Raw genomic sequence first — 20,371 nt, 5'->3', positions numbered from 1 at the left:
GGTGCTTTCAGAGATGCAGTCATATCAACCACAGAAAACTACAATATGCATTGTTTTCTGACAGTAGACATTTTGACAGAAATATCAGTCACACTGATTCATATTTGGAGCTACATAGTTATGCAAATTTCATGGATTGACAATAGGTTTAGCTACTTCTGATTTTGCAGCCATTGCATCACCCTGTATCACTGTTCAAGTAAAGCTTGTATACCTGTATCCTGTTTATTTATTTCCATAGTAAAACTGTAGATACCATAATGTAGTACAGTCCAATATCTCCTGGGCAACAGGAGATTTTCTTGAATGGGATTTAAAGTTGATGGCTTATTTTCTTCCCTGGTGCTGCCAGAACAATTAACGAGCATTCTAAGTCAGACATTATTTCAGTCTGAAGGTTTTATATGAAAAGCTGACCTGCATGAGCTGGGTTCCTGTGGTAAGGCCATGCCATGCACACCAGCCAGGTGAACTCACTCTCTCCCTCTGTCTTAATTAGCTGTGGGTGGAAGTGATTACTGGCCAGAAAGCCAATTTCCCTCAGTGTTTGTGATTTGGCCTAATTTCCTTAGCATTCCTCTGAAGTTTATGGTGTTCTTTTTCTTACATTTATTACATGTGGTAACGTGAAACAGATGAGATACTGCTGTCGTATAACAGAATGATTCATTTGCTCTGCTTCTCAGAATCCCTCAATGTGTATGGTCTTGGAATGCCAGACTGAGTTTTCTCATGCAAATTGATGTGACAGGGGAGCAGACATATCTTTTAATTGCTCCTGTTAATGTACTGTAGAAACAGCAGAAGAGAAATGAAAGGGTGTGGAAAGAATCATCCACAATAGCATAACCCAGTGAACAAGACAAATTGTCACACTCAGGCAGCTCACACAGCCCAAGCATGGACCTCTGCCCATTCTCATCACTATGATGACACATCTAAACATATAACTAGATATTTTTTTACTGTGTCTACAGAAATTCCTGTATCATGATGTAATGGTGACCATTCTGGAATGGGCCTTGGATGTGAACTGTTGTGGCCAGCTCATCAACAAATGAGACTTTTCAAACCTAAAACTACATATCACAAAATAAATACTGATATTGCTGTTAATAAAATCTGATCAACAGTTCATGAGTCATCTGTTATGGCATCAGTATTCTCAATATGTTTGTAAACTCTGTGCTGGTCTTATGGTTCAAAGTTGTGCTCTTAGATGACACAATGCAAGCTGAGGTCCTGCAGGGCTCCTGTGGCTGCAGTATAGATGGTCTCTGCCCTGGGTAGTCAGAGCTGCTCCTCAGAGATACATAGTGCCCTGTCAGTCTGGACCCTGTTGGATAGGCTTGCTCTTTAAAGCCGGGATAGCTGACAGATTCTCTCTGCTGGTAATTGTACTCCTCGGAGGAGCTCCCAAGTGCACAAAACCCCCATGCCTCTGGACACTCAGGCCCCCAGATAAAGAGTTATTTTTACACCCTTATCTCTTTCCCTGCTAAAAAGGAGCATGCCAAAATTCTGGCTACACCCCCTCACACCCCCAAGGCCTAGAGTGTTTTGTGTTGTGGAATCCTCTCAGATATGTCAGCTTATTGCTGCATGCTGTGTGCTGCCCCTGAAAGCCGAGCTGTTGACCTTTCCCCGTGACTCAGGAGCTTCACTGCAGACCTGGTGCCACTGATGGAAACCTCATGTTGACCACTGTAAATAATTGTGATGTTCTTGTCTCTCAGTGTCACTGTGTTATGTCAAACTGTTGTATTGTCACCGTGGGCCTGAGAGAAACGCAATTTCAATCCTCCGTATGTCCTGTGCACATTGGAGAATTGACAATAAAGTTGACTTTGACTTTTAGTTTTTGCTGGATTTAATGAATCACCATCAGGCAGCACACCAACATACATGTACACTTCCACAGAACTCCCCGAGGTCACGTAGCCCCCTACGTTTTTCTGTATTACCATATATCACACAGTATATGGCTATTCGGAGGGAGGACCCCGAGAGAAACCTATGGGACCCCGATAGCAAAGATGCTTATGTCTGCAGCAAACACTTCATCACTGGTGTAAGGGCTCAGGCAAGGACTCAGTTTCAGACCAAGAGAGCTTCAGGTTCCAGGCGGGTTTATTAATGACGGCAGGCAAGTTGCGCAACAAAAGCAGGCAGGGTCGAAAACCGGAAGGCAGTCCGTGGACAAAAGCAGGGTCGGTAACAGAAGCAGGCAGGGTCAGGAACCGGGCAGGCAAACGATCAGGCAACGGGACAAAACGGCAGGCAGAAAAATGAAGATGAAGGGCAGGCAGAGTCAAGCACGGAGAAACCAGACATTCAAAAAACTGCAGGAACGAAACAGGTACGAAACACACTGCAACAAACTGGCAAACAAGACAGGAACAAGCAGGGTAGAAATAGGGCTGGGCTGATGAGGAGATGGGATGCAGGTGAGCAGGCGGGCAGGTGAAGGTAATGGGGCAATCAGGTGGGCGGGGACCAGGCGGGGAGCGGGGCAGGGCTGGAACACAAGGAAAAACAAAAAGCACATGGACAGGGAGAAACAAAAACACCACAGCTAGGGGGGCGGAGCCCTGACAACTGGTAAGTAATATGTCTAGTCTATAATTACCATTTTTAATAGTGAATTATTGTACACAATGGGCTATACAATAAAGAAATCAGTAGATCGGAAAACGACCTCAGTCAATGTAATATCAGCCTATTGCAGTGGTTGCAGCAAAGCAGCAAACATAGCTAGACACATAATAGGCCTACACAAAGTAGGCTGTAACGATTTTAACCCCCTGCTCTCCAAAGTGTTCCCAAGTCTCCCAAGTGTTGGTTATCCTAATAGGAATGCAAATTAAAAGGTTAATAAAGTTAGCATCATGATAATACACCCATCTCTCAGCACCAGCTGTAAAAGCACCTGTCAAAAGCTAGTGCAGGCTACTGAAGGGGGAGAGGACATGGGAACGAGGTTTTGCAAAAAAAGTTTTGCGTTATTAACATTATTAACAGGGGGGCATAGAAGAATTATACTTTCAGCCGTTGAGTGGGATCATTAATCCATCCCGATGTTTGGCTAAAGGGACACTGACCACCAATACCGCGAGTTTATCTAAATACCGGCAGCTGTCATCAGCCGCCAAAGTACTAATGTAACTCTCCTGATATGTCATTGCAACTATACTTTTACCGTTTTTTTTTTTTTTTTTTTTTTTTAATTTTTCGTGTATTTTCTTCTCAAACACCTGCGAACTCCATTAGCCGCCATTCAAACTCAGAGGCTTGTTTTCCCCCATTAAGGGGCGGTAAACAGCGGCATGAAAGTTCCCGAATGATTGCTCTGGTCTTGTGCTATTAACCCTTTCGCTTATAAAAACTTATTTTATGCTATGTAGCGCGCATGTTACGTTACATGGTTCGTTATGTTTTCATTAGCGTTATTCAGCTTCTCATAGTTTTCAGTTAGCATTTGCTAACGTTAAATCGCTGTTTCCTCAAAGCTAAAATTAGCTAGAATTTTTCCAATCTAGTGTTCTAATCACACCAGTTTTAGCATACGCGCTAAACGGCAAATCACACCGGTGTGACCGTACATGCGAAAGGATTAATGGAGTAATGTTTTGTTTTATTTTAGGCCTATTTATTTTATTTTAGTAGGCCCTATGTTGCTGTTTATGATGCCGCACTATGTCGGACAAGTTCTTGCTCCGATGCACTTCCGTGCATTTTTAATAAATTATACGAATGCATGTCTGATTTAACTATCTGATAATTATTTGGCAGTCTGCAGTACTGCAATATGGATCAAATCTCGCTAATGACCTCTCAGCAGACACCGACGTTACAGCGGACTGTGAAAACAGATTGTCTGTAGAATTTCCAATCCTGACTCAAAATGATAGGCTACAGATGAATCAATTGAAGTCAGCATAGGCGGAGTTTGCGGGGAGGCAGGAGGGGCGGTGCCGGCCCCGGCGGCTGAAGTATGTCACTACATAGTCTAAAATAGGTCCAAAATTAACCAAATTAATTACGTGCTTCCTGCTAAATTAATCGTATATATCAACATTTGCCGTGAGAAGCATTTAAAAATATTCCTAGCTAGCCTGCACTTGGGTATGATAAACAATAGCTAGCTAGTAAGCCTACCGTAAATCTAGCCTGTCCATGTATGCAAAAAGTAGCTGGCTAGCCTGTAGTGCGATATGATTAAAAATTGCTTGCTTGTCTACGGTATAGCTAGCCTTTACGTGTATGACAAAAAGTAGCTGGCGAGCCTGCTGTCAGGTATGAAAGAAAGTTAGCTAGCTAACTAACCTGAAGTCAAGAAACTGTTTATGTGTTGTTTGATAACACGTGTAAATGTAATCCTGAAAGAACTATTTTTGTCGGCGGAGCCGAATAAACGACATTCAAATTATCGTTAGGCCTACTTGATAAAGAGCCTTGTTTGTAGAACTGTTGTATAAAAGCAATATCACACTCGAGTTCGTGCTGTTATACTAAATATCAGCACGGCTGTTCTTCGGTCGCAGGTACGATCGAGGCTGCAAGCTGAGTGCCGAATCACAGCTGTGCTGATATTCAGTAGGCCTTTAACACCTTAAATGCACATTGACGTATGGGTTCAGGGGCATCACAGAGTGCGATTAATCTTCGTTAATTTTTTGACGCGTTATTTCTTCTATAATTAATTAATAGAAACGCGTTATTTTGACAACCCTACAGTAATGCAATAAAATAAAATGATTGTAAGAAATTGATATTTCACTTTTAACAGATTTTAACTTTATGGTTAGTGCGCTTCAGTTGTGTGCGCTGATTTGATGCGCTGTGTTGTTTGGCTTAATGGCAAGCTTGGCACTATTTTTTCTGTTATTGTATGTATATGCGTACCACGCCACGCAATAGTTGGACTGTGTACTGACGTCAGTTAAAAAATGTTTGCCCCTCCCCAGCGCAAATGTCAATCTCCGCCTATGGAAGTCAGTCCTTTTTGCGGTTACAATGTCGGTACAATGGTACCGCATCCTTATGCAAATCCACATTTGCTACGTTACATTCACTATACCACCCCCTCTTCCTCCGCCTCCTTAACATCATTCCCGAGAAAACGAATCGGTTTCAGCTTTGTGAAAACACGCTGCTGCAACTCCGGCAACTGAAGGGGTGCGTGCACATATGCAACGGTGTCGCTCTAACATGTTACTCAATATCTACATCTGCGCGTGCTGATCAGAGTGACCCCAGCCTAACCCTAGTAATTTGCTTTCTGATAGACCATAGTTTAATTTCTTATCTTGGTTCCACAAGTTTAATTTGTTGTTTTTCTCTCTAGGTTAACCCTCGTTTTCCGCGGAGATGCATTGCGCCCTCGCTTTCTGTGTGCTACCAGGTTGAGCCTCTAAACTGGAAAACAGACTTCGTTTCGGCGTGTTGGATTGAACCAAGGGTCTGCGATAGGGAGATAAAGGAATAACCAGAAACTGATTTTGATTAACGCTCATCTTCTAACATTGGGACCTGTTTAAAATGCCACCGATTAGATTACGCTTTGGAAAGCGGAAATAATTAAAGCTGTCCATTTTGCAGAATCTGCCAAAGGTAAGCTATCCGACTTTGTTGGAATGTTACGTTTACGTGTTGTACGATCGCCTTGTCCGACTTGTTTTCGCAAATATGAATCATGTCGTCGTAAAGTAATCCACGCAGTTTGCTTCATGCAGACAAAGCAACGTACGATCCGTAGGTGCATGCTGATAATGGGTATCAAACATAACTTAAAATGTGTCCGTTCGGTAATGATATGCGTGCGGCACACATGATTGATTTTTTCAGAGTTCGGGTGGCAGCCCCCTTCCTTTTAACAAATGTGGATACGGGAAATATCTGTTGTGAATCGCGCTGACGATGTGACTGTTTCGCTGTTTTAAGAGCCTTAACGTAAGATAATTTAAGATACTGTCATACTGTATATTTCAAAAAGAAAGGTTGTGATCATTATATATAAAAATAAAGCAAGTTTTAATCTGTATTTGGTCGACAATTGTGAGCAGTGCGAATTATATAATGTACTGTTTGTGTCGTCAGACAATCAGTATTTTTATTTTTTCAAACAAATTGCATTATTTAGAAAATCACTGGTTAGTTCTTAGTAGACTACTGGAGTACAGTATGTATGCATGGGCTGGTACGCGCTTGCTATACGTTGCACAGCACGTAGTAGGCTATATTTAGCCAATCTGACAGAGAAGTTCATTGTTAGTATGTTTTCTAGCTGTCCTCTCCGGAGGTGCATTTCAGGTGTTGTAGATAGTTGTTGTCTACATCTTCATAAATAGAGAGAATACTATGACAGACAATCATAGTAGAAGCTCTGAGAGCAGTAATATTTCTGATGTAGTTCAGTTCTGTGTCTTACCTGTGTGCATAAGCCAGTCGTGTTCAAATCAAGTTCAGCTTTGTTTTTATAAATTGTACAGTAAGCAAGTACTGCATGGCCATTTGTGATACCAAGATTACCGTTAATTTCTGTAATTGTTTAAAGGAATGAAGTGAGAGGTTCTAAATCTGCTGTTTAGTCCTATTAGAGCAAAAGCCTGTGAGCCCCCCCCCCCATACTCATTTGTATTGATTGTGCAGTGAGAGTCCCTATGTATCTGTAGAGAGACTTTGGCCTTTGGAGTGCACTGAGGCTCACTAGAGGGAGGGATTAGGGTTGTTGGATGTAGTGTGCACTGAGGGCAATTAGAGAGAGGGCTCAGGACTGTTGGATGTATTGTGCACTCTGAATCACTAGAGAGAGGGTGTAGGGCTGTTGGATGTAGTGTGTTCTGAGGATCACGAGAGAGAGGGCTCAGGGCTGTTGGATGTAGTGTGCATTAAAGCTGAAAGGCTGTTGTATGTAGTGTGCTACTGTGGTTATGGACATGAGACAACACTATTGCATTGTGTGGCTTGATAGCCAATAGGCTGGTCCTCATACAAATTAACAGGTGAACACAATTAACACTTGATTAACAGTTAACATTTAGTCACTAGAGGGTGGTGGCTCTCCTTCACGGTAACATCCATGGGAGAGGAAAATGTGAAGGGGAAATTGTTACCAGTGTGTGAAACAAAGTCCTGCCCCTGGTTTATTTTTGGAGTTGGTACTTTAACTTTGGCTGAATTCAGAAAGGAATTGAAAGGACTTTTGTGTTGGGATTGTGAAATTGTCACATACATCCTAATTTTAGTAGATGGAGAATGAAACAGTAACCAAGGTATAATGAAAATGAGTACATCGACAGTGCAGAAATGAAATTGGCCATTTTGAAAAATTTAGTTAGTCCTTTTTGAATGAGTGGATACATGATGTCCCACTCTCCAGAGAGAGCCTAACGTGTGGGCTGACTCCATAGGAGTCCAGATGGTTAAGGAACAGTGCATGGACAGAAAGAAAGCAGTAGTTAGTGTCCATCCACTCTTTGCCTTGTAGGAGGAGAGCTTGGTCGTAAAAGAGAAAGGAACATGGAAACAGCAGGGGATGAAAGGAAATCTCACCATGAGCCCCCTGCGGTTCATCAGCTGTCCCCAGGTGGGCTGAGGGATGGTAACAATGCAGCTCGCATTGTGAGGAATGACGCTTGTAATGGTCAGACGAGAGCTAGGGAATGGCCGCTGTCGGCTCCGGCCCTGAATGCCACAGTGCTTGCTGGCCTTAAATGGTGCGCCATTGCCATGGTTGTTCACAAAATGCACCACATGAGAGTGAATTCCAGTTAGAGTACAGGCAAAGCTCTCACTGATGTGCCCTGTTCAGCTCATCTGGAAGATGCTCTGAAGCATTGTGACGACAGGACCTTGGGTAAAGTAACCTGTCATACCCCTGTGGGACAACTAATCAGGTTCCACAACTGCAGACTCTTGGCCATTGTGGGAATGACACCTTTAACTGTATTAACAGTTTTCCTGTGCCGTAGGTTAACGATTAATTAGTCTGAGGGAGTCCTGCAAGGCACATTCTCAAACGTGTGCAGGCAAATGTGGGTAAGCAAAAGCCCTTGTTTTCCATATTTATAGTGTACATTTCATTTGATTTTTTTATGCAGTTCAGCAAATATACTATATAAGGGAACAGACCATCTGCCCATAAAAGGTTACAGCAGAAAGAAATCAGAAGTCAAGTCAACAGGGAATGCCACAGAGGGAATAGGTGATTACCTGAGTTTAATAGCAATTATAAAAAGGATGAGAGAAAGGTTCCTAAAATAAACTTGTGTGAGCCCAGCAGTCACTATTTTTAACAGCACAAACTAAGAGGTTTGGTAGCTGGGTTAAGGAAAGGGATTTTCACAGAAAAAGCACAGTGATAGGTACAGGATGGAAGAGTAAGGACCAGTTTATTCTCACATGGTCCTCAGCCTAGTGGAGATCTCAGGTGGTTAGAATGCCATTTTATTTGGTTTTACTCCAATTTTTTCCTCCAGGGACTTGAACTCCACTGTTGCTATGTGCTTTTTCCTTGAATGGCAACATCTACACATTTCAGCCTACTGGGGTATTTCCTTGTAGGAGATGGCAGACATGTTTGAGGAAATGGGGGATGGCAGTAAGACTTCACTCCTTAGACTATGCCAGTTCATTCTTTTCTTAGGAAGATCCTACTCAGATGCCATCTTGGATGCAGAAGTTTTTACTTGTGGTGATCCTGTATCACCCAGGTATCATAGGTGGCATTTGCGGGGAGGCAGCGGCTGAAATATGTCACTACATTGAGTCTAAAATAGGTCCAGAATTAACCAAATTAATTATGTGCTTCCTGCTAAATTAATTGCATTTTTGCCTTGAGAAGCATTTAAAAATATTTTAAAATATTCCTAGCTAGCCTGCAGTTGGGTATGATAAACAATAGCTAGCTAGCAAGCCTACTGTTTATCTAGCCCATCTATGTACGCAAAAAGTAGCTCGCTAGCCTGTAGTGCGCTATGATTAAAAGTTGCTTGCTTGCCTACGGTATAGCTAGCCTTTACGTGTATGATAAAAACTAGCTGGCGAGCCTGCTGTCGGGTATGAAAGAAAGTTAGCTAGCTAACTAACCTGCAGTCAAGAAACTGTTTATGTGTTGTTTGATAACGTGTAAATGTAATCCTGAAGAAACCATTTTTGTCGGCGGAGCCGAATAAACTACAAAAAAACATAATTTGTTGTCTCAAATTATCATTACTTGATAAACAGTCTTGTTTGTAGAATTGTTATATAAAAGCAATATCACACTTGAGTTTGTGCTGTAATACACAGCTGATATTCAGTGTTGCAGCACTCCTCTCGTGTGATATTGCTTAAATGCACATTGACGTATGAGTTCAAGGGGCATCATAGAGTGCGATTAATCTTCGCTAATTTTTTTTTTGACGCGTTATTTTTCCTGTAATTAATTAATCGAAATTAACGCATTATTCTGACCCTACAGTAATGCAATAAAATAAAATGATTGTAAGATACATCTGAATTCTATTATGTTTGGTTTTATAATAAATTCATTTTTGAGCCTTCACATTGAGAACGACATAACAGCAAGCCTATCACCTGAGAAGATAGTTGACATATACGCGGGACGCAAAAGGCGTTTACTTCTACACTAGGTAGGACGCTGGTTATTTAATAAATGTATATATTTTAAAAGCCTACTGTAACAACAGGCGACACTGTTGCTGAGCATTTTCTACTTGTGTGCATGTGTGCAGTGGCACGCTGTAAGTTGGATATGAGTGAGTATGCATATTTCATAGTTTTCAATTTAGCACAAAATGAGTTCTTGTACACTAACAATGTTTTAAAAGGGTACATGAAATATGAAAGCCTAACAGTATAATATAAAGAAATTGATATTTCACTTTTAACAGATTTTAACTTCATGGTTAGTGTGCTTCAGTTGTGTGCGCATTCATCATTCATTTGATGTGCTGTGTTGTTTGGCTTAATGGCAAGCTTGGCACTATTTTTTTCTGTTATTGTATGTATATGCATACCACACCATGCAATAGTTGGACTGCGTACTGACGTAAGTTAAAAAATGTTTGCTCCCCCCCAGCACAAATGTCAAACTCTGCCTATGCCAGGTACTCCTGCCCAATGCATGTGAAAATAGATATTTGTGTGTTAGTTCTGCATGGAAAACCCAGTATCTGCTTCAAATGGATTGCTGCCTGAAGGTGCAGTTTGGTCTGAACTAGGTCCTTGAGGCCTGAGAGGGCAGTGTTTCCATTAGTGCCAGCCATATGACCTTTGAACCTGCTGGTTTGATCTGGCTGGCAGAAGTAGCAGAGCCGGCTCTCATAGTGTGCTCTTTTTTGCAGTAGCACATTAGAAGGGAAGATGTGTAAGGACGCTGGTAGGCTCTTGGTTATGGACCCATGAGCAGAAGAACTCAGAGCATGGGGCTGCCAGAACATTTTTGCTTGGTTAAGGTGGGAAATTAAGTGATTCAAATCGCCCTCCGTGCTGTCAGAGAGACAACCTCTTGGCACCCTTGTCAACTGAGCTTGAGGTAGAGCATTTAGCTATGGGACCCAAAAGAGTGAAACACAGCTTATACATTCAAGAACAAGCCCTCTGAAGACCCACCCAACACTGTCAATCTCATACAGGACTACAGAGACACCAGCATACCTACTGCTCTTAGGCTGCTCCCTATGTTGCTTCAGCAGCCCCTCTTTTGGAACATTTCTGGATTGGTTTTGTGTTTACGTGGTCCTGCTCCAAGAGCTGCTCACATGTTAGTCACATATTTATTCCTAGTCTGAGTGAGTTCCTCTGATTAGCATGTAGCCACTCAGTTAGAGTAGCTGTGTGAGAACCTGCTCTTGGGCACCACTGCACTACTGACCTGAAAAGCAAGGGAGATAAAGGGAAGAGCACAGCCCTGATCCATTCCCCCCCACCCCCCGCTGCGACCTGTGGCCCGGCATGTGGCATGCATTGGGATCCAGGACTACTTTCCTCTCCAACACCTCCCTTTCATGTCCACTTTCTCAGCTATGCTCCCCGGTAGGGGCGGTGGCAGGTGGTGTGTGTAAGCACTGCAGTCTGAGGCTTCGTCCTTGCCGCCACTGGAACTTGTGACTGTTTAATGATTAATATTTTTGTCCTGGTATGTTTTGGGAAAGCTCTAGAAAAACCTTAGAATCTGAGTGAAAATACTGTGTTGATCTTGCAGCAAGTCATTCCACATTAAAAGGACTTGTGATCTTGATCTTTACATTCTCCCAAGATTCCTACTGTAAAAATTTAAATATTGATGAGCTGGCAGACACATGATTTTTGGTGTCTTTCAGTGACTGCAGAAGAGGGCGTTTTTGACAGGCATTGAATTTTTAAATATGACTTTGAATTTGAATCTGTTCTGTTGAAAAACTCACTCATATCTCATTCCTGTCCTCACTCATAGCTCATTCCTGTCCTCACTCATAGCTCATTCCTGTCCTCACTCATAGCTCACTCCTGTCCTCACTCATCGCTTACTCTTAGCTCACACCTGTCCTCACTCGTAGCCAGGGATGGAAGTAACGAATTACAATCCTTACTGTAACAAGGTTGATTTTTTGAGTATTTTTTAAAAACTGTAATTTTACTTTTAGAATAGAATAGAATAGACTTTATTGTCATTGCACGGTGGGGGTGCAATGAAGTTGTGGGTGGTCTACAACAGCAGCGCACTGATGAACATTTATGTACACACAGTACAAATAAGGCACGCGACATGTATATTTTGTATATAAAAAATATACAAAATATATAATAAATACAATAAATACAGTGAAATACAGATTTACAAATTTAAAAAAAAGAAGACACATTGTAAACGAAAAGAAATATAAAGAAAAACTTGTGCGTTGATATGGCCTTTTTTAAAAAAAAAAAAAAAAAACTACTTAAAGTGCACAGTGGAATTGCACAGTTGTATTGAGGTAGAGGGTTGGGGGGGGGGGGCGGGGGGGTCAGTGTTTGTTTGCAGTCCGTATAGCCCAGGGGAAGAAGCTATTTGTTAGTCTGGTGGTGTGGGACTTGATTTACCTGAAGCGCCATCCGGAGGGCAACAGGTCAAACAGGTGATAGGCGGGATGTGAGGAGTCTCCTGTGATGGCCTTAATTTTACTGAGGCAGCGGGATCTGGATATGTCGTCCAGGGTGGGCAGAGGGCAGCCGATAATTTTTTGGGCGGTGTTAATAACCCTCCGCACAGCCTTCCTGTCCTCAGCTGTGGAGCCTGCGTACCACACCCCCAGAGAGTATGTTAATATGCTCTCCACAGAAGAGTGATAGAAGGCCAGCAGCAGCTTCTTGTCCAGGTTGTTCTTCCTGAGGACACGCAGGAAGTGCAGCCGCTGCTGAGCCTTCTTCACTAAGGCCTTGGTGTTGGGTGTCCAGGAGAGATCTGCAGAGATGTGGGTGCCCAGAAACCTGAAGGTGGTGACAGTTTCCACCCGTTCTCCGTTTGAGGAGAGGGGCGTGGACTTGTCTGTGTTTCCTGAAGTCCATGATAAGTTCTTTTGTTTTAAGGACGTTCAGTGACAGGTTATTTTCTGAGCACCACACGGACAGTTTCTCTATCTCAGCCCTGTATGCCGTCTCATCCCCATCGGATGATGGCGTTGGTTGAGTGGGACGGAGCGCAGTCGTGAGTGTACAGGGCGTACAGTAGGGGGCTCAGCACGCAGCCCTGAGGAGAACCAGTGCTGAGTGTGGGCGTGGAGAGGTGGGGGCCAAGTCTGACAGATTGTGGGTGGTTTGTGAGAAAATGTTTGATCCAGGTGCAGGTGGGGAAGGGGATCCGCAGTTTGAACAGTTTTGTAACTAATATGTCTGGGATGATTGTGTTAAACACTGAGCTGTAATCCACAAAGAGCATCCTCGCATAGCTCTTCCGGTTCTCCAGATGACTCGGCGCTCTGTAGATCGGTTCGCTCTATAAGCGAACTGGTGGGGGTCGAAGGAGGGAGGGAGGCAGTCTCTGATGTGCTGAGAGACTAGCCGCTCAAAACTCTTCATGACTACAGACGTGAGGGCTATGGGTCTGTAGTCACTGAGACTGTCTATAGCATAATACTTAACTTAAGTATGTTTATGTTGAGGTATTTTACTTTAATTGCCTCCCTTACAGAGTAAAAAAAAGTCTCCAAGAACCTCCTACGCCAAGACAGAAACTAACGTCCTATAAATGTCTCTGGTGGAGCTTGGCGCATTTTTGTGCCAGATTTTACACTAAATATTACATGTAAAAGACGATACAATTGTGTCTGACAGAATTAAAGTATAGACCATTTTTTGATTGTATGATCATAATAGCATGAGCATTTATTAACATTTGGCATTTATTGTGCTTTTTTCAATTTCTATCGAAGAAGAAATTAGCTTGCTAACTACGCGTATCAATTAGCAAGCTAGCTTGCAAGGTAAGTCACCTGCAGCTAGCTCTCGGCACACTGTGGAAAGTAGCTATAAAACAACAAACTGTGATACACCGACTTTATTAAGTACCAGGCATGACATGGTGACCACCCCTGAATGTTTACTGATATTCATATATCATGTGCAAGTCCACTTCATATATTTTCCAGCTAAATGCTCTTCATGTAGGCTATGTGATCAATGTCTCGTCTGTTGTCACCGCTACAACGATGACAGACGGCAGACTCACTGGACTTGCCCTTATGAACATTCATCCTGAAATGAAAATAGACAGTGAAGAAGTGCGCAAACAATTCAGTGCGACCGGGAGAAGGAGGGTAGACTTCAAATAGGTAGGCCAGATTTCATTATTCATTAATCAGTCAGTGGCGTTTCTCTCTCCCAGCTCTCTCTCTCAATGTGCACGTGCATGGTCAGGTTTCTCTGCGTACCCTAAGAAGAAATCCTGCAGGTGCCCCTGCTCGTTGCTAACCATAGATCATTTGGGGGAAGCCTGCAAAGCAGCATTTAGTGACTTAATTGAGAATAAAAATCAGGTCAACTCCACATATCTTGGTTTGGTTGATCTAACGGGTGGTGATGCTAGGGCTATTGCGACTGCACTAATGGATTTATGGTTTAAAAAAGGAACATCTGATTGGCGTTGGGACAGACAATGGCTCTGTAATGGCTGGCATAAATAATGGTGTTTACAAGTCCTTTGGGATGAGTACGGCCTGTCCAGTCTTGCGCTCATTAGATGTGCGCGTCATTCTCTCCAGCTAGCTGTCAGTCATGCATCACATGACACCATACCAAGAAGTGTGGAGAACCTTTTGAGGGAGACATATAATTGGTTTTCTGTGTCTTCTAAATGGAGGAATGCTTACAGGGCAGTCTATGAGACAATAAACATTGGAGAAAAGCCCCTGCAAATCACTCGGGTGTATGCAACGCGGTGGCTGTCCATTGAGCCCGCAGTTGACCGCATCCTGAACCAGTGGGATGAGTTGAAGCTGCACTTTGGCCTTACAAAGTCTTCTGAGCATTGCTACATGGCGGGGACACTTTATGTAAAAAGTAAAAAAGTGGGCGGCAGTGTGGCATAGTGGTTAAGGAGCAGGACTCGTAACTGAAAGGTCGCAGGTTCAATCCCCGCTGGGACACTGCTGCTGTACCCTTAGGCAAGGTACTTAACCCATGATTGCCTCAGTAAATATATCCAGCTGTGTAAATGGATAACAGAACTGTAACCTATGTAAGTCGCTTTGGATAAAAGCGTCTGCTAAATGAATAAATGTAAATGTAATGTACAGTGACCCTCAGAATGTACTATACCTAACATTTTTAAGGTCAGTTCTATCAGAGGTCCAAGCAGCTGTGAAGGTGTTTGAAGCTGAGAAGGGGACCCTCTCAGGCTTTTAGAAACTTCAGTGACTGGTCTCATTAAGTCTGTCGCCACACGTGTTTTAAATCCAATGACAAGAAGTAATGTCCTTGAGGAGGCAATTGATTTTAATTTGTTAGTATACTTTATTTTATATCATGTTTATTTTTTATTTCAGTTTTTAATTGTATTTATTTCATTAAATTTTTTATTAATGCACTTTATTTTATATCATTTTTATTTTTATTCCATTTAAAAATATTTATGCAAATATTTATGTTGCAAATGTTGTTTATATGCAAATGTTTATTTTATGTTTTAATTTAATTTGTTGCTGCACTTTATTTATTTTATAAAGGTGATCTGAAATTAAAAATAACATGTTATATACATGCTCTTCCCTGTCTGCATTGCCTGGGAAAGGTCCTAGAGGACAATCCATCTGCACCTCACCAACCACACAGTTAAAAAAGTAACTAAGTAACTTTTACTCAAAGTAAATTTTAAATAAGTTACTTTTTACATTTATTTGAGTGGACTTTTACACAAGTAATTTTACTGTTACTTTAGTACAATTTCACCATAGTAACAGTACTTTGACTTGAGTAAAATAATTTAGTACTCTTTACACCTCTGCTCATAGCTTACACCTCTTCTCACTCATAGCACACTCCTAGATCATGCTTCTCCTCACTCACTCTTCACTCATAGCTCACTCCTCACTTCACACATAGCACACTTATAGTTCACCCATAACTCACTCATAGCTAATTCATAGCTCACTCATCTCTTATAGCTCTTATAAATCATTCCTTACTCCGCTTCTCACTCATGGCTAGCTCATAGTTAACCCATAGCTCATTCCTCTCCTCTCTCGTACCCCACTCTTCTCTCTGTAATGAAATTGGTAGCACAGTTAAACTGTAGACACAGAATGATCCGTTTCTGATTCGGACATCCTGACATTTTGCTCTGATGTGTCAGAATGTCACCGTGCTTATCCTTCTGGTTGTCTGTTGGCACGTGCATACAACCTCCAGCCAAAGTCTGCCTACCTCAGGTAAAGATAGGCTATATGAAGGTGTTGACTGGAACATGATTTTCAGAATGCTCTTCCAATGAAGCCAGAGAGCCTTAGAAATGTAGAGCTACGGATACATGGCCAGCAGTGAGTGAAGCCAGCAGGAGTGCGGTGTCTTTGCAGTGCTTGAACAATGATATGCTAGGTCCAGACTAGGGCTGGGTGATACAGCCGTTGTGATATATTGAATAGCTATTTTAGCACAATAACGGCTATCCCCGGCCTGTGGCATTAGGTTTCTTCTCGTATTGTTTTCCCTTTAGTCATACCTGATGCGGGAGCACATCTCCAGTTTTCCGAGGCCATGTGAAATGCTTCCGGGGGGAAAAAACACCACTGGTATCTATTCAATGTTGATATCACAGCAACAGCGCTATGCTGTTTCCATGTGGTAGACAGAAACACATGGCTACAAAGATAAAGAGTGAAAACATATGCTATATGCCACTGTTGTTGCAAATTGTTTATGTGTCACAAATTGTGGTGTGCCATGTTTGTTTTGCCCTGTTAATAGCTATTTTTAGCACAATAACAGCTGTTAAAGAGAGTAAGTGTGTGTAATTAATTGTTGTGTTATAAAGATACAACCATTAGTAAGAAGGGTGCACACAGTTAATAGGGGTCCCCTTTCAATACACTCTGCACAGTGCTCCATAGCGCTTCTAGCAACTAACAATATTATATAATTTGCTGCCTATTGAAGCGTTATAGCTGTTGTTTCAGCTATGCTAGGGTGTGGCGGTATATGAAAAATGTATACCGTATGGGAAATAAATAAATTAGTTTTATATATAATAAATAAATAGTTTATATAAAACGACCACATGGAAAGGCCTATTTCTTATTACATTTTGAATTATATACTTAGTCAAATATGTAAGTAGCTACCTTTTATTTGTCATTTTTCTCCTTTTATTTAGAACCTTTGTGCAAATTTTCAATTAACACTTTCATGCGTACGGTTACACCAGTGTGATTAGCCATTTAGCGCGTATGCTAAAACCTAGATTAGAACACTAGATTGGAAAAAATCTAGCTAATTTTAGCTTTGAGGAAACAGTGATTTAACATTAAAGCATGTAATTAGATTTTTTTACATTTATTCATTTGGCAGACACTTTTATCCAAAGCGACTTACATAGGTTACAGTTCTTTACAATGTTATCCATTCATACAGCTGGATATTTACTGAGGCAACTGTGGGTTAAGTACCTTGCCCAAGGGTACAGCAGCAGTGTCCCAGCGGGGATTGAACCTGCAACCTTTCGGTTACAAGTCCTGCTCCTTAACCACTATGCTACACTGCCGCCCCTGCTTGACAGCCCTAATAAAAAGGTAAATAGAAAACACTTTTCAACTATAGTTCTATGTCATGTTCACTCTCCTCCATGTTTGTTTGTGTCATCCAAATGATGAAAAAAATTGCTGTAAAGTGTGTGATTTGCCACACAACGAAATAAACGCTAGAGTATAATACGAAACGATAGACGTTTTTCTATCATCACACGATATATATCGTCATATCGCACAGCCATATTCTACAATATATTTTCTAGTATAGTAGTGCCTCCTCACATGCAAAAATATTGAAGTGTGACCTCCTGGCAGCTTACAGAAAGGTACAGGAATAAAACACTCACCAAGTGCTTAGGGCTGGGCGATATAGCCGTCGCGATATATCGAATAGCTATTATGGCAATAATGGATATCCCCAGTATGTGGCGTTAGGTTTCTTCCCGTATTGTTTTCCCTTTAGTCATACCTGATGTGGGAGCACATCTCCAGTTTTAAGAGGCCATGTGAAATGCTTCTGGGGGAAAAAACGCCACTGGTATCTATTCAATGTTGATATCACAGCAACAGCACTATGCTGCTTCCATGTGGTAGATAGAAACACATGGCTACAAAGATAAAGAGTGAAAACATATGCTATGTGTTTTTCAAAGCTAATAGGTACGTTAACCAACATATAGATACAAGTGATATTTTTCTGCTTCGGAAGCAATTCACTGAGCTTTGGAGGTGTGCTCCCGCATCAGGTATGACTAAGGGAAAACAATGCGGGAAGAAACCTAACACCACATACTGTTATTGTAGCTGTTATTGATAGCTGTTATTGTGCTAAAAACAGCTATTCGATATATCTCAACACCTATATCGCCCAGCCCTAGTCCGGACTATGGTAAGGAATCCCCATGAGACAGACAAAAAGCTGTGAAGCCCAGAGGCCAGCAAGTCATCAGTGCGGAATTACACGCTGATGAGAGCTTTATTGGCCAGTTGTAGCCTAGCCTACTAAAAGAAGGTAAAAGTATCCACCTCTGCCCCTCTGTCAGCATACACTTTCTCCTCCATGTGATGCTATTGAGTCCTATGTGTACATGGTTGAGTTGCTGTGTGTTGAGAGGGTGAAGTGCCAGGGAGTCAGTAGTTGATCATTGTGGTGCTGTTCTTGCATTCCTGAAATAGAGCATGGCCTTTCATGCCTCCTTCATTAGTGGGTCTGCTTATCTCCTCGGATGACATGAGCTGCATTAAAGGGGCTGGTTCTTGGAATGTGTCTGGAGCTCTGGGTTAACATTGCACAGGTCAGAGGTCACGCATCAGCTTTGGAGGGCTCTTAGATCTGAGTTAGGTTACCTGTTACCAGGTTACCTGTCTCAGATAAAGCCATCAATTGCATCTCTGAACTTTTCCTGCATCCACCCACAGAATAGAATAAGACACTTATAGTGTAGAGAGTTCTCAGGATTACTGTCAGTGCTGTATATCTGACAGGGACTGGCAGCTACCCAGGTACTGAGTTGTAGATGGTATTCTGATAGATGTAGATGGTATTCTGCACAGGAAACTGTAGGCATTGCCATTGTAAAACACTGTGTATATGTTTGGATAAACCGATAATCAAGACTCCCAAGGGATAACTTTTACCAGGGAACTAATAAATTTCTATCTACACTGTTTTTCAATTTGCAGTGTCCGTCTCTTAATGTGGTAACATTTAGATTCCTTTTTTAATGTCACACGGCAGATGTTCTACTATTCTGAACTTCCTGAGTCAGCATGTCAGCGTCAGCCATTTCTGCAACCCGAAGTATTTTGCCAGAGGCTGCATTTACAGCATTTAAGTCTGGATGCATAACTGAATGCACATTGCATGCTGAAAGAAAATCTGTGTCAAAAAGAAAATGTCTGCGTCACGTTTCGCCCTAAGAGCATGACATGCCACTCACCCACTGGAATGGTTTCTACACTGTTCTCCATTCTGCTTTACAGCACAGGGGATATGTTTGGCACCAATCCTAGAGTGCAGGGGTTCTGGCTGGTCTTGACACTCCTGGAGTTTGACCGTGTGTGTAAAAAAGAAAGTGACATTGGTGTGGAGCACAGAGAAGCTGTATTTCTGCATATGCACACGTGTGTGTTCTCATACACAGATGTGGGTCCTTCTGTATCTGCCCTGCATTTTTGTGGGAAGAGATAGACAACTTACTGTAAATGTGAGGAACCTAAATGGTCATCGAAGACGCTGATAGGGCGAACTGGAGAGACCACAGAGAACATTGATTTAAACGTCATGGGACAGCCATTTCAAAGGCTCAGCCTAGCATCATACAGCAGGCACTTCCTTTGAGGAGGCTCTCCTTTCTTTTCTTTTCTGGAGCTGCCCCCGACTAAAGATTTTCCTAGTCGACTAGTAGTCGTTAGCTCAAGCCATTAGTCGACTAGTCATTGCATGTTTATGATATTAATTTAATTATTTAAATAGCCTATATCTTGATTATTTTTGGGGGCATCAGAAAATGGTTTGAGTTCCAGGGCTGAGAAAGAATGTTACAAGTAACATTGTTAACAGTGTGCTACGTTACGGCGAAATACAAAACCGTAATAATGAGCCTTTAAAATATAAATTTTACAAGCGCACACACAAAGCCGCCTGTTAACGACAGTGCTAACGGGAAAAGCGTCAATGATTCTGAATGTGTCGGAACAACCAGCAAGGAGACTGAACATTTTGTTAATTTATTTCAACACAATAGCCTATAACATAACACAAATTATGAACTTGTAACACCAACACAATAACTTAGAAAACAAATGATAAATAAAAAATCAGAACATGAAGTTATGCAGTAAGCGAGGTAATTTAGCTTCCCCAGCCCCCACGAAAACTTGGATAAGCCTAATAGCGCATATGACAATATATTCATTTAGATGCATTTAACCTTAACTTTGCAATCCGTTAATGTTAGCCCATTAATTATTTTGCATAATGGAATAACCCTTTCGCGCGTATGGTCACACCGGTGTGATTAGCCGTTCAGCGCGTATGCCAAAACCAGTGTGATTGGAACACTAGATTGGAAAAAATCTATCAAATGCTAACTGAAAACTATGAGAAGCTGAATAACGGTAATGAAAAAAGATAACATTACAGACAGAAACTAATTTTCATTGTGATC

General features: G+C 41.8%; 1 protein-coding gene across 14 annotated transcripts in view; it reads left to right on the top strand.

Annotated features, from left to right (window-relative positions):
• Window positions 1–20,371, top strand: part of mical3a (microtubule associated monooxygenase, calponin and LIM domain containing 3a) — a 121,718-nt gene that overhangs the window by 23,251 nt on the left and 78,096 nt on the right. For 10 of the 14 annotated variants that reach the window (XM_036520570.1, XM_036520568.1, XM_036520563.1 and 7 more), the window contains exons 1-2: window positions 5,120–5,178; window positions 5,348–5,613. The exons of 1 other annotated variant lie outside the window; for it this stretch is intronic. The gene's annotated coding sequence lies outside the window, so the exon portion shown is untranslated. Of the gene's footprint in view, window positions 1–5,119; window positions 5,179–5,224; window positions 5,270–5,347; window positions 5,614–20,371 lie in introns of those variants that run through there. 3 more of the 14 variants (XM_036520560.1, XM_036520574.1, XM_036520561.1) reach the window with 2 other exon arrangements.

Source organism: Megalops cyprinoides, unplaced genomic scaffold, assembly GCF_013368585.1.
Source record: "Megalops cyprinoides isolate fMegCyp1 unplaced genomic scaffold, fMegCyp1.pri scaffold_27_arrow_ctg1, whole genome shotgun sequence".
Classification (NCBI taxonomy): Eukaryota; Metazoa; Chordata; class Actinopteri; order Elopiformes; family Megalopidae; genus Megalops; species Megalops cyprinoides.
The sequence above is the reverse complement of the archived record's forward strand: the minus strand, read 5'-3'. Positions and strand labels throughout refer to the sequence as shown.